We start from the raw sequence: 15,042 nt of genomic DNA, 5'->3' as shown, positions 1-15,042 counted from the left end.
AAGGAGGCTGATGGAGTAATCCAGTCGGGATAGGATGAGTGATTGTATTAACGTGGTACCGGGTGGGATGGAGAGGAAAGAGGGGATCTTGGCGATGTTGTGAAGGTGAGACCGGCAGGCTTTGGTGACTGATTGGATATGTGGGGTGAATGAGAGAGTGGAGTCAAGGATGACACCAAGATTGCGGACTTGTGAGACGGGAAGGATGGTCGTGCTGTCCACAGTGACGGGAAAGTTAGGGAGAGGACTGAGGTGGGACAAGAAGGGCAGGTAATACCTGCAGTGGGTGATAGGGATGGAGGGAGGAGGTTTTGAAGGGAGAGGAGAGGTGGAGAGGGTGAGGTAGATGCCTCAGAGAATGGCAAAAGTGCCCAAGGGGTAGGAGGGCAGTCACTGCCCCGGTCCCGGCCCCCTACCACTCTGTTGCTGCTAAAGTCTAGGCTCCCAATCTTCAGGATCAGGTCTTTCATTCATTCAATAGTATTTATTGAGTGCTTACTATGTGCAGAGCACTGTACTAAGCGCTTGGAATGTACAAGTCGGCAACAGATAGAGACAGTCCCTGCCCTTTGACGGGCTTACAGTCTAATCGGGGGAGACAGGCAGACAAGAACAATGGCAATAAATAGAGTCAAGGGGAAGAACATATAAAAACAATGGCAACTAAATAGAATCAGGGTGATGTACATCACATTAAACAAAATAAACAAAATAAATAGGGTCTTGAACAATGCTCAAGGCTGTCAGACCCCTCAGAGGTTTCCGCTGTCAACCAGGGGTGTCATTTGGGGAGAAGTAGAAGTTTGGAGGAAGCCTACAACTCCCTGCTGCCTTTTCCTTTTGATTGGCGCCCCCTCGCACTTCCTCTTCCTCTTTCACATTGTACTTCCTCCAGCCCTTCTCCTTCTGAGTCACATCCAGGCAAAGCACGGGAATTGTAGGTATGTTAGGAAAGCACAGCTCCATTTTAACCACATTCCTCAACTGTCTCTTCAGTCAGTCAATCAATAAATGGCATTTATTGAGTGCTTACTATGTGCAGAACACTGTACTATGTGTTAGGGAGAGTAAATACAACAGAATTAGCAGACACAGTCACTGCCCATAACGAGCTTACAGTCTAGATGGGGAGACAGACATTAATATAAATGAATGAGAAGCAGTGTGGCCTAGTGCACAGAGCACAAGCCTGGGAATCAGAAGGACCTAGGTTCAAATCCCAGCTCTGCCACTTGTTTGCTGTGTGATCTTGGGCAAGTCACTTCACTTCTCTGTGCCTCAGTTGTCTCATCTATAAAATGGGGATTAATACCGTGAGCCCCATTTGGGTCATGGACTGTGTCCAACCCGATTAGCTTGTAGCTGCCCCAGCACTTAATACAGTGCATGGCACATAGTAAGCACTTAAAAGAAACAAATACATAATTTATAATATATAATTTAAAGTTATGTACGTAAGTGCTGTGGTGTTGGAGGTGGGGCGAATATCAAATGTCTAAGGGTCACAGATCCAAAGGCACAGATGACACAGAAGGGAGAGTGGGCCCGGGAAAAGAGGGCTTGATCAATGAAGACAAGGGAGAAATATCAGTATTAAATTGGATTTGATTTTCTGGTAGATCCCTAAAAGGTACTGGGATGTTATCAGTATCTATCCATTGCCTTGCTTACCATAATGAAACTGGAGCAGATGGCATAAGGACTAGTTATTAGAGAAAAAAAAATCCACGCTTAGGTGAGCGGGGGAGTGATAAAGAGAAACACTTTTCAGGGTGAATTTCAATAAGAAAAAAATAAATGCTCTCTCAACAAACCTGGATAAGCCTATTATTTCCTTGAATTTCCCATGTCTGTTTCCTAAAGCTCAAGAAACTCAGGTGGTTACTTAATAATAATAATAACACCATAATAATTGTGTTATTTGTTAAGTGCTTACTACGTGCCAGGCACTGTACTAAGCTCTGGGGTGGATGCAAGCAAATCGGGCTGGACACAGTCCCTGTCCTACATGGGGCTCACAGTCTCAACCCCCATTTTACAGATGAAGTAACTGAGGCACAGAGAAGTGAAGTGACTTGCTCAAGGTTACACAGCAGACAAGTGGGAGAGCTGGGATTAGAACCCATGACCTTCAGACTCCAAGGACCTTGCTCAATCCACTATGCCATACTACTTCAGGTGAATAATCCCCCACAGCTCTCCCCTTCATGGATTCAATAGCTCAAGCTGGGCCCAGATGCATCCCTCAGTGGCTAAGTACTTGGCAACTTATTCAGTGGAGGCATCACCTGTTAAAATCTCAGTCCAGGGAACAGACTTCCCAATCATCCCTCTTCAAAAAGGTCTTCGAAAATGTTCTCATCGGAAACTCGTAGGCACAGAGCCCAGTCAGGGATAGGGACTGTGAGCCATCTGATGATTTTATACCGACCACATGGCTTGGCACATAATTAGCGCTTGGTAAGTACCATAACTAACATCCGGGGAATGCTTTAAAACTATTCTAAACCTTTATCTCTCTCCTGAAGCTCTCAGATCCACCAACACCGCCTCCCTTCCCAAGCCCTGATGACTTCAGCAACTGCTTTTTTTTTTTATTGGTACTTGTTAAGCGCTTACTATGTGCAGAGCACTGTTCTAAGCGCTGGGGTAGATACAGGGTAATCAGGTTGTCCTATGTGAGGCTTACAGTCTTAATCCCCATATTACAGATGAGGTAACTGAGGCCCAGAGAAGTTAAGTGACTTGCCCACAGTCACACAGCTGACAAGTGGCAGAGCTGGGATTCGAACCCATGACCTCTGACGCCCAAGCCCAGGCTCTTTCCACTGAGCCACGCTGCTTCTCTTTTTGTTGATAAAATAAAAGCCATCAGGGAGAAACCAGTGTTCCCTTTGCCTCCTCACCACTCTGCCACCCCCTTCTCTTTGTCTCCCCATCTAGACTCTGTCTCCTCCCCAGACTATAATCTTGTGGTAGGCCGGGAATGTGTCTAATAATAATAATAATGTTGGCATTTGTTAAGTGCTTACTATGTGCAGAGCACTGTTCTAAGCGCTGGGGTAGACACAGGGGAATCAGGTTGTCCCACGTGGGGCTCACAGTCTTAATCCCCATTTTACAGATGAGGTAACTGAGGCACAGAGAAGTCTACCAACTCTGTTGTACTCTCCCTAGTGCTTAGTACAGTGCCCTGCTCTCAGTAAGCGCTCGATAAATGCCACTGATTGATCGATCTCCTTTCCAGCTGCTCTCAAGAGGGAGTCTCCTGTCTGCTTTCAAAATCTGGCATCTCTCCCTTTGCCTCTGACTGCCATCCCATCCCCATCCAATCAATCAATCAATCAATCAACTCTGTTTATTGTGTGCAGAGCCCTGAACCAAGCATTTAGAGTACAACAAGATAATATAACTAAGTTGGTAGACACATTCCCTGCCCACAACGAGCTTCCAGTCTAATAGAATTGATTCCGTTAAGTCAGTGGAATGTATCGAGCACTTACCTTGTCTGTTCCCTAATTTCCTCATTTCCTCTATTCCCTTTCCCTTTATGTTGACTTATGCACTTGGCTGTCTTCCTCTTAATCACTTTCTAGTCTTTCCCCTATCTGCAATTTATTCCGATGTTTGTCTCCCCCTGTAGACTTTAAGCTCCTCGGGGGCAGGGATTCCACCTACCGACACTGTTATATTGTACCGTCCCAAATGCTTAGTACAGTGCTCTGCTCTCAGTAAGTGCTCAGTAAATACCATGGGTTGATTGACTGCAGCGCACTGTATTATGTTGGAGAATGCACTTGGTAGATATGATCCCTGACCTCAAGGAGGTTACAGTCAAGTAGAAGAGACAGACCTGAAAATGCAATGCAGGCTGGGGAAGCAACAGAATATTCAGTTTACAGCCCTCTGGACTGTAAGGTCCTTGTGGGCAGAGAATGTGTCTGCCCACTGTGTTATATTGTACTCCCCCAAGCGCTTAGTTCAGTGCTCTGCACACAGTAAGCACTCAGTAAATATGATTGATTTACTGATCGACTGGGGGCTTAATCCCTAAGGCACACAACCTCAACGTTATCCTTGACTCCTCACTGTTCTTAAACTTTCAATCAACTGCACAAGCATGAGGTTTCTCCTTCACATTTCCTGGATCCATCCATCCTCCCCATCCAAACTCTCTCCACCCGATTCATGCAGTCGTCGTATCCTGCTACATCATCAGCCTCTTCACTGGTTTGCCCACCTCCAGCCTCTCCCCTGTTCAGTCTACTAGGCCCTGCTTCCAGAGCCTATTTCTTACAGTGGCTTCAAGGCTTCAGGGCTCTCTACCAACCTTCTCCATTTTACACACTGGCTTTCTCCATTTGCCACTTCCCAGTTCACAATCTTCGTGCCTCCTAAGCACAACTTCTCCTGCACCCTGTTCTCAATTCTCCCACCTCTCACTCTTCGCTCATGCTGTTTTCCTGGCCTGGAACTCATTCTTGCTTTAATAATAATAATGATGTTATTATTATGGTACTTGTTAAGTACTTACTTTGTGCCAAGCACTGCTCTAAGCGCTGGGGTGGATCCATTGTTAGTCAGGTTCGTTCATTCATTCATTCAATTGTATTTATTGAGCGCTTACTGTGTGCAGAGCACTGTACTAAGCGCTTGGAAAGTACAATTCAGCAACAAATAGAGACGATCCCTACCCAACAACAGGTTCAGGTTGGACACAGTCCCTGTCCCACATAGGGCTCACACTCTTAATCCCCATTTTACATATGAGGTAACTGAGGCACAGAGAAGTGAAGTGCCTTGCCCAAGGACACACAGCAGACATGTGGCAGAGCCGGAATTGGAACCCATGACCTTTTGACTCCCAGGCTTGTGCACTATCCACTAAGCCACACTGCTTCTCTTAAATCTAATTTAATTTAATTTAAATCTACTAAACCACAACATTTTCACCTTCTCCTCCCTCAAGAAGCCTTCCCTGGTTAGTTCCTGACATTACATGTCACGTCAACCCCATGATACGAGTTCTTTTATCCAACCCCAGTATATGTATATATGCATATATACATACACATATGCATATAATATATATATATATATATATATAGCCCTGCACATAGTAAGCGCTCAATAAATCCTATGAATATAGCATATATGCACACATATATAATCATTGCACATTTAATTGTTTACTCAGATATTCTCTTCTGACACACTCATGGTAACACCCATAAGGTCTTTGCCCTTCTCCTCCCTTGACCATTTGTAAATAATTCATGACTGCCTGTCTTCCCCATTAGGTTGTACATCCCGTGAGGTAAGGGACTGTGTCTTCTGCTTCTGTAGATGCATGTCAAAGGTAGCAACCACCGGCGTTTACAACTACCCCACAGCACAACTCCCTTGTACCCACAACTGGTATTTTCTGATACATACACCCAACTGGCCCCCTACCTATACCTTTCTCCCAAAACACTGGTTTGAGGTTAAGCCATCAACAATAAATGGATATTTGGGGGATTTTTTACTTCGGGTTAGAGTTTCAAGGTACTGAAGTGACCACCCACCAGATAACCAAAGAACTTGTTGAATTGGTGGGAGATAATTTAATTTAGCAATGGAAAATGTCAATGTCAGTGAGGTAATTGCATCTCAGTCAGAGGGATCATCCAACAAGGACCTCATTAAACTTTGATGAGTTGCAAATTGCGAGATCATCTTCAGTGGTATTTATTGAGTGCTTACTGTGTACAGAGCACCCAAGCTAAGCTCTAGGGAGAGTATAGTACAACAGAGTCGGTAGGCACGTCCCTGCCCACAACGAGCTTCCGGTCTAGAGGGGGATACAGACATTAAGGAAAATAAATAATTTAGAACATATCATTTATAGATGTGCATAAAAGCTGTGGGGTTGAGGGTGGGGTGAATATCAAGTGTCCATAGGGTACAGATCCAAGCGCATAGATGACCCAGAAGGGAGAACGAGCAGGGGAAAAGAGGGCTTAGTTGGTGAAGGCCTCTTGGAGGAAATGTGACCTTAATAAGGGTTTGAAGTGGGGAAGAGTGGTGATGCCCAGCGCTTAGAACAGTGCTTGGCACGTAGTAAGCGCTGAACAAATACCAAATTTTTATTATCTGCCATATATGGAGGAGGAGGGAGTTCCAGGATAGGGAGAGGATGTTGGAAGATGCAGAAACAGATGCAGGATGCAGAAACAGATGTTGAATTGATCACTGCTCTTCTACCAGTGAAAATTTTGGAATTGAAAAGTCTTGCATCAGTTTTCAATAATAATAATAATAATGATGATGGTATTTGTTAAGCACTTACTATGTGCAAAGCACTGTTCTAAGCGCTGGGGTATATACAAGGTAATTAGGTTGTCCCACATGGGGCTCACAGTCTTAATCCCCATTTTACAGATGAGGTAACTGAGGCACAGAGAAGTGAAGTGACTTGCCCAAAGTCACACAGCTGACGAGCGGCAGAGTCGGGATTAGAACCCATGACCTCTGACTCCTAAACCCGGGGCTCTTTCCACTAAACCACGCAAGAAAGAGGATGAAATTACTAATGTTCGAAGAAGACCCTAATGAAAAAAGTAGCTCACAGGTGTGCAAAGATGTTCAGAAGGAGTTAGCCTGCTTCTGTTAAACCTAAATTGGGTGAATTCTTCACTGAAGTTGAAAGACCACTACCGTAGCCGGTAGAACAAGCATCTACTTCAGCAGCCTCCCTCAAAGACTCATAATCGTATTACAACTCAATTATTTTAAATTGTGATGAGTGATGATTTTCACTACAGAATTAAACACATAAAGGAATTTCATGGTATTATGCCAGAGGTTCGGAAATGGAATCTAAATTATAATGTGTAAATCTGGGGGAAAGTATATCCCATACTACAACTCTTTGCTGTTCCTTGAAAATTGTTTTACTGGGGATGGTGTACTGAATCAGGTATGCCTCTCCTGTCCCAAGACCTTAGTACAATGCTGAGCACACAGTAGGTACTCGATAAATACAGATGATTGAATGACTGATAAAGAGTTGAACTGTCAGCTTCACGAGCAGCGGCGTGGCTTAGTGGAAAGACCACGGGCTTGGGAGTCATGGATGTGGGTTCTAATCCCGGCTCTTTCACTTGTCTGCTGGGTGACCTTGGGCAAGCCACTTAGCTTCTCTGTGCCTCAGTTACCTCATCTGTAAAATGGGGATTAAGACTGTGAGCCCCACGTGGGACAGTCTGATTACCTTGTATCTACCCCTGCGCTTAGAACAGTGTTCAGTACATAGTAAGCGCTAAACAAATACCATAATAATAATTATTATTACTAACTTCTGATATCCAATCTTTCAGGATAGTCAGTAGACTCTGCTCTTTTCAAAGAACTACCTTTTATTTTTAAGCGAATGTGAGATTCTACAAGACTGTTCCTTTGCTTCATTTTTCCCTATTACTATCTAGCCAGGGGGTTTGAGATATACTGTTTGGACTTCGTGCTGCATCTGTTTAATCTCTTCTCAGTTAATTGACATAGTGAAAAAATAAATTCTTAAAGTTTTCATGCCAGAGAGCAAAGCATTAATGGCCTAAAATGTAAAGCACTGCTTAGGGCTTTCCTTTTGTGTTGCTCAAAGGGGTTCCCAGATTTCTTCACTGTTTACAACATTCATATGAAAAAGGCAAGATAAATCTAAATTAGCATGGAGAAACTGAGACACAGAGGCTTAGTGATTCGCTTTGGATTGTGAGCCCCATGTGGGACAGGGACTGTATCCGATCTTGAAGCGCTTAGCACAATAGTTTTGCACATAGTAAGTGCTTCATAAATATTATAATTATTATTTTCCTGGAGTCAGAGCTAGCATTCAGAGGAACCCTAGTACCAGTTCCAAGATAGCAAGCTCGTTATGGGTAGGGAACACGCCTGCTAATTCTGTTGTATTGTCTTCTCCCAAGCATTTAGTGCAGTGCTCTGCACATAGTAAGCACTCAATAACTGCCATTGATTGATTGATTGTCCATGAATAACAAGATCAATCAATCAGTGGTATCTGTTAAGTGCTTACTGTGTGCGAAGCACTGTACTAAGCACTTGGGAGGGTACAATACAGATTTCTGGACCGCAGGAAGTTTACAGGCTGGGGGGTGGGGACGGATGGGTTTCCCAGTGCTACTTGCCCCTAGACATTATTCCTTCAGAAACCAAGAAAACATGCTTCTCCTGAGGAGCAGTCCATGCAGAAGTTATTTAATGGCAGCAAAAATAGAAATGTAAGGTAGGCTTGGATGCAGCTGAGGCTTTGCCCAGAGTTACTGAAATTATGCCTGGCTCATAACCAACAGAACGATAGTAGGGAAGAGGAGAACAGCACCATTACATGTTCAAGTTGAAGAAAATGCATTCTCAAACAAATATTTTCCATTTCCAAGTACAATTTCCCACATTTTTGAAACCTTGAAGGATTTCAAAATGCAAATTTTGTGATTCGGTAGGGAGAAAACAGTGCTGGGCAGATCTCTACCAATCTCAAAAATGAGTGTTGTGGTATTTATTAAACGCTTACTATGTGGTAAGCTCTGTACTAAGCACTGGGCTCGGTTCAAGATCATCAGGCTGGACGCTGTCCATGTGCCACATGGGGCTCACAGTCTAAGAGGGAGGGGTTGTTTTCCACCATTACCCCACAAATAGGGAGGGAGTGGGTGACTTTAAGACCCTAATGTTGTTCTTCCCTTCCTAAATGGTTGTCTTCTTCATATTCATCTTTAGAATCCTAGACTGTTAAATCCATTATTGGAATATATTAAAAAATATTGTCATGGAAAAATGAGAAGGACTTAAAGGAATTTAGATGACTAAAAATAGACCTACGCACATTTCACATATACATTTGTTATTTCTCTCGTGCTGTGTTCTCTCGGAACTAGCAAATGATGTTGTCAAAATGCTAGCAATTATACCCTAAACCAGGACTAATATGAATGATTTCAAGTAAATCAGTATATATTTTAGAGAATTTCTACAGAATTTGCTGATACCTCCAGCTCCAGTTTACCTATCTACATTTTTTAACCTTTAATCTCATATTTCCTCACCATTTAACTAAATACTGGTTTTTTTTAAAATCTCCCTTTGTTTCCCCTCTTCCTTGTCCCTTTGTTTATTTAATTTTCCTTTCTTATGCCTTTTCTCTTTTCCCCATTTTTTACTCAATCAGTATTATTTACTGAGTGCTTACCATGTGCAGAGCACTGTAATAAGCACTTGGGAAGAGTGCAATTCGAGTTGGTAGACCCGATTCCTCCCTCTAGAGAAGCAGCATGGTGTAATGGAGAGACCATGGGCTTGGGAGTCAGAAGGTCACGAGTTCTAATCCTGGCTCTACCACTTGTCTGCTGTGTGGCCTCGGGCAAGTTACTTCCCTTCTCTGGGCCTCAGTTACCTTATCTGTAAAATGGGGATTAAAACTGTGAGTCCTATGTGGGACAGGGACTGTGTCCAACCTGATTAGTTTGCATCCACCCCAGCGCTTAGTACAGTGACTGGCACATAGAAGGCGCTTAACAAATACCATCATCATCATTATTATTATCATTCCTGCCTTCAAGGAGATTACAGTCTAAAGGGGATTTACAGGCTTCCCAGCTACCTATCATCTTCATCTCTCTCTTCTCTTTGTTGTCTAATTTTCCCATTTCCCATCCCTCAATCATCAATCAATCCATTAATCGATCGTATTTATTGAGCACTGATTGTGCGCAGACCACTGTATTAATAGAGTTGGTAGATACACTTTTGAGATTCCATTTTTCTCCTCAGCCTTTATTTCCTTCTCCCTCTTCTTCATCTTTTCACGTCTAGGGGAGGGCTGGGGCAGCTTTTCATCATATGTGCAGGGGCAAACTTGGGGTAGATCTTTGAGGGAGATGGAACTTGAAGAGGTGGGGTCTCCGTTAATGCCTCTCTCTTCCCCCGCCCCACCAGGCCTCTTGGGGACTGACTCAGAAAACCCTAGCTAGCCCCAGAGTCTGGTCGGGGAGGGAGGAACTTGTCATCTGGCTTCTGGGACTGGTGAAAGGGCAACGGGCCCCAGCCAGGACTACACAGTGGCTCCACAACCTCATCAGGCATTTCCCTCCCTCCTAAACCACCGCCCGGGATGCTTGGGTGGGTTGGGGGCTGCATAGACTCCTTATGCACCCATGTCCTTATCTGTAATTCAATTTCATGTCTTTCTTCCCCTCAAGACTGTAAGCTCCTTGTGGGCCGGTAATGTATCTACCGACTCCGTTTTACTGGACTCTCCCAAGTGCTTACTACAGTATTCTGCACACAGGAAGCACTCAGTAAATTCCAGTGATTGACTTGCCCTCGCTGGGCTCTGGGCTCAAGATAGCTATGACTGCCAATCTCGTCCAAAAAAACAGTGGCAAGGCTAATGGCTTCTCCCCTGTGGTCCCAATCTCCTTGGGGCAATAATTCCCCTCAACCCCATGGCTCTGGCCACCCTGATCAATCTCTGTATTTCTTCCTTTTCCTCTTTCCTGTCTTCCTGCTCCTCTTGCAGCTTGATGTGCTCTTTTTTAAAGCTTTATGTGTTTTCTTTAGCTTTATTTTCCAATATCCCAGTCTCATTTTATTTCTCAATTCTGCTTTTCAATTACCTCAGTTTTCAATTTCTCAGACCAAGATCCCTGAAGAAGCAAGGGAAAGGGGTAGCGTTGCCGACACAGAATTTCAGGAAGCGTTGTTGTCCTTAAAACTCTTCACCAGTCTTCACTCCTCTCCAGACTTCCAAGTGACACCCCATGTTCTCTGGCAGACCCGAGGGTGGCTCAGACCCCCCCCCCATCTCTGAGCGCTTCTCAACTACCCCAGACTCCCTGTTTGCCCTGTACTTTCTTTAATTAGGCTGCTCATTGTCCCAGAGATAGCAAATAGAGCTCAGAACACAGCATGAGGAGCAGTGTGGCCTAATGGATAGAGCACAGGCTTCAGAGTCAGAGGACCTGGGTTCTAACACTGGCTCCTCCGGAGCTGTGTGAAATTGGGCAAGTCAGATGACTTCTCAGGGCCTCAGTTTACTCCTCTGTAAAATGGTATTCAATACCTGTTCTCCCTCCTACTTAGATTGTGAGCCTCGTATGGGCCAGGGATTCGCTCATTCATTCATTCAATCAATCGCATTTATTGAGCACTTACTGTGTGCAGAGCACTGTACTAAGCATTTGGAAAGTACAATTCGGCAACAGATAGAGACAATCTCTACCCAACAACAGGCTCACAGTCTAGAAGGAGGGAAACAGACAACAAAACAAAACAAGTAGACAGGCATCAATAGCATCAATATAAATGAATAGAATTATAGATATATACACATCATTAATAAAATAAATAGAATAATGAATATGTACATATATACACAAGTGCTGTGTCTCGAACCAGATTATCTTACATCTACCTAAGCACTTAGTACAGTGCTTGGCACAAAGTGAGCTCTTTACAAGTACCATAAAAAAATTTAAATGGTGATCAAGCATGAAAGGCAACTTTTAAAAGACTACTGGTGTTTAGAGAAGTGCTGTGTCGCCGGGTGAGCTTGAGGCATTCTTGGATCCTCATTGGACCCTGGGGCCGGGCACCAAGGGGAGGCTTGCCTCCATTCACCTCATACTCACCTGGTGGGCCCAGCATGCAGAAATCCTGCAGAATCACACAAGTCCTATCGTCTCAGGCCAGGATCTGTCCGTTTACCATCTCCATAAAAGCAACCTGGCTCTACCCCAGGGCCACAGCTCCCCAGAGAAGCAGCATGGCGTAGTGTATAGAGCACGGGCCTGGGAGTCAGAGGGTCCTGGGTCCTAATCCCAGCTCCGCTGCTTGTGTGTTGTGTGACCTTGGGCAAGTAACTTCACTTCTCTGGGCCTCAGTTCTCTCATCTTTAAAATGGAATTAAGACTATGAGCTCCATGTGAGACAGCGACCGTCCATCCCGACTTGCTAGTATCCACCCCAGTGCTTAGTACAGTGTCTGGCACATAGTAAATGCTTAACAAATACCATTATTATTGTTATTATTATTATCCCAGTCTGATTTCAGCAGCACCTTTGCAGCCCTAGGGGCCCCGCAACAGCCCTGGAGGGTCGAACCCCAATGCGAGTCACCCCAGGACACTCAAGGGGGTGGTGAAACAGTGAGCGCCTGGCTTTTCCCGACAGAGTCCTACATGGACCGTGAAGACCGGTCCAAACCTTTGATCAATCCCAGGCAGGTTACACGACTACGGCAAGCTCGTCATCTTCCTTGCCCTACTGACAAGAGGCAAGATGTCCCATTCCCATCCCTCTCCAACTCCAAGGGGTGGGGTAAGTTAGCTTCAGCTGCCTTCTCTACCCCAAAAGCTTTGGGGACAAAGCTGATGGCATTTCCCTCCTGGGACCAAGCACTAAAGAAGGGAATCTACAGCCTCCCCTCAACCACCCCACCACCAAGTTCCTCAGGCAGTTCATCTGAGACCCCAACTTATGCCCTGTTAGTATATTGTTTCCATCTTTGAAAAAGACAGTGGGGCTGTCATCTTTGAGAGAGGGAGCAGCTTGGCCACCTTTGAGAGGTCATCATTAGAAGGTCCCTTATAGCCATCCACATGCCATAGCGTCCAGAGACAATGGTCAACTTTACTTCCTCCATCACTGCTTCCCCTCAGTGTTGAGTCTAACAAACATATTCTAAGGAATCGGATGGTCTTCCACCTCTCTCAGTCACCCCTCAATTCAGCATGTAGGCCCCAGAACCAGCTAATGAACCCTTGGAGCTATTGTCTTCTCTAAAGTGTGCGGCCCCAAATCCTTTTCATGCTCAAAAGAAGACTTACAGGCATCATTTGAGCCATTCCCTATCTTGGAGAGCAACTCCCAAAGAGAGTTAGAGTTCTAATCACCTCACCAATCATTTAGCTGCTGTTGGGCAAATATGAGACAAGCTCTTCCCCCTCCCTCTACTCCTCTCTCACCTTGGAGACTGGAAAACATTCCCTCAGGGCTGGGGACAGTCTGAAAAATCCTAAACTTCGTTTCAGCTATCAGGCAGCGTGCTGAGATCAGGGTTCCCAGGGGGACATTAATCTTGTTTGAACAGGCAATCCGTGCGGCCAATGCTTTGTGTGTGAAGAGATTTGGTATTTTTCTTTCAAAAAATATGACTGGGCTTATGTAGTTTAAGGATCTGTGAGGGCAGCTCCAGTGGTGGCACGTGAGAGTGGATTGACTCTCTCAGGGGTATTTATTTAGTCTCCTACCACGATCCAGCCCGCACACTATGCTCCTCTAATGCTAACCTACTCGCCGTATCTCGATCTCGTCTCGCCTCCGACCTCTCGCCCATGTCCTGCCTCTGGCCTGGAACACTCTCCCTTTTCATATCCGACAGACAATTACTCTCCCCACCTTCAAAGCCTTATCGAAGGCACATTCGCTCCAAGAGTCCTTCCCAGACTAAACCTTCATTTCCTTTTCTCTCCCTTCAATGTTGCCCTGACTTGCTCCCTTTATTCACTCCCACCCCCAGCCCCACAGCACTTAGGTACATATCTGTAATCTATTTATTTGTATTAATGTCCAGACTGTAAGCTTGCTGTGGGCAGGGAATGTATCAGTTATATTATTATATCTGTTATATTGTTGAGTAGTACTCTCCCGCGTGCCAAGTACAATTTTCTGCACACAGTAAGCTCTCGATGAATATGATCACTAGGAAGAGTACAATAGAATAAGTAGACATGATGGCTGAATCTTTGCATAATAATCATAATAATGTTGGTATGTGTTAAGCGCTTACTATGTGCCGAGCACTGTTCTAAGCGCTGGGGTAGACACAGGGGAATCGGGTTGTCCCACGTGGGGCTCACAGTCTTAATCCCCATTTTACAGATGAGGTAACTGAGGCACAGAGAAGTTAAGTAACTTGCCCAAAGTCACACAGCTGACAAGTGGCCGAGCCGGAATTCGAACCCATGAACTCTGACTCCAAAGCCCGTGCTCTTTCCACTGAGCCACGCTGCTTTGCATGTTCTCAGCTGGCTTGGGTCTCCACCTGACCTCCTTCTTTCCTGTGAGTCTTCATGAAATCCTCATAATGCAGTCCTGGTAGTCAGGAAAGGCTCAATCTTGCTCGTCTATTGATTGAACCAATGCGTCCATTATCAGTCTGTGATTATCAGGTTCTAGCACACTGCTAAATCCTGTGCAACACTGCTCAGGATTAAGAATGAAATATGAGGACAGAGACATTATCCCATTCTGAACAAACTCTGAATGGCGTATTCATGATGATAAATATCATAAGTAACAATACAATAATTGTTATAATAATAATTGTGGCATTTGTTAAGAGCTTACTATGTGTCAAGCACCATTCTAAGCTCTGAAGGGGACACGAGATAGTCAGGCCAGACACTGTCCCTGTCCCTCAAAGCGTTTATGGTCTAAGTAGAAGCAATGTGGCTTAGGGGATAGAGCACAGGCCTGTGAGTCAGAAGGACCTGGATTCTAATTCCACCTCTGCCACTTGTCTGCTGTGTGACCTTGGGCAAGTCACTTCACTTCTCTGTGCCTCAGTTACCTCATCTGGAAAATGAGGATTAAGACTGTGAGCCCCATGTGGGACCGAGACTCTGTCCTACCCTATTTGTTTGTATACACCCCAGAGTTTAATACAGTGCCTGGCACACAGTAAGCGCTTAACAAATTCCACACATTATTATTATTAATAACAAGTACCATAAAAAGGGAGAATAAGTAGTGAATCCCCATTTTATAGATGAAGTAACAGAGGCACAGAGAAGTTAAGTGACTTGCCCATGGTAACATAGTAGGTATATGACAGAACCGAAATTAGAACCCAGGTCCTTTGACTCCCAGGACTATGTTCTTTCCACTAGGCACCCTGCTCCTCTAAGGTAATATTATCATCAAGTAATAACAGTGTTTTACACATAGTTCTAATTCCATGCTAATCAAGCAATTTAGGCACAG

The sequence above is a fragment of the Ornithorhynchus anatinus genome, chromosome X3 (genome assembly GCF_004115215.2).
Source record: "Ornithorhynchus anatinus isolate Pmale09 chromosome X3, mOrnAna1.pri.v4, whole genome shotgun sequence".
In the NCBI taxonomy this organism is placed as follows: domain Eukaryota; kingdom Metazoa; phylum Chordata; class Mammalia; order Monotremata; family Ornithorhynchidae; genus Ornithorhynchus; species Ornithorhynchus anatinus.
This window is presented reverse-complemented; position numbering follows the sequence as displayed.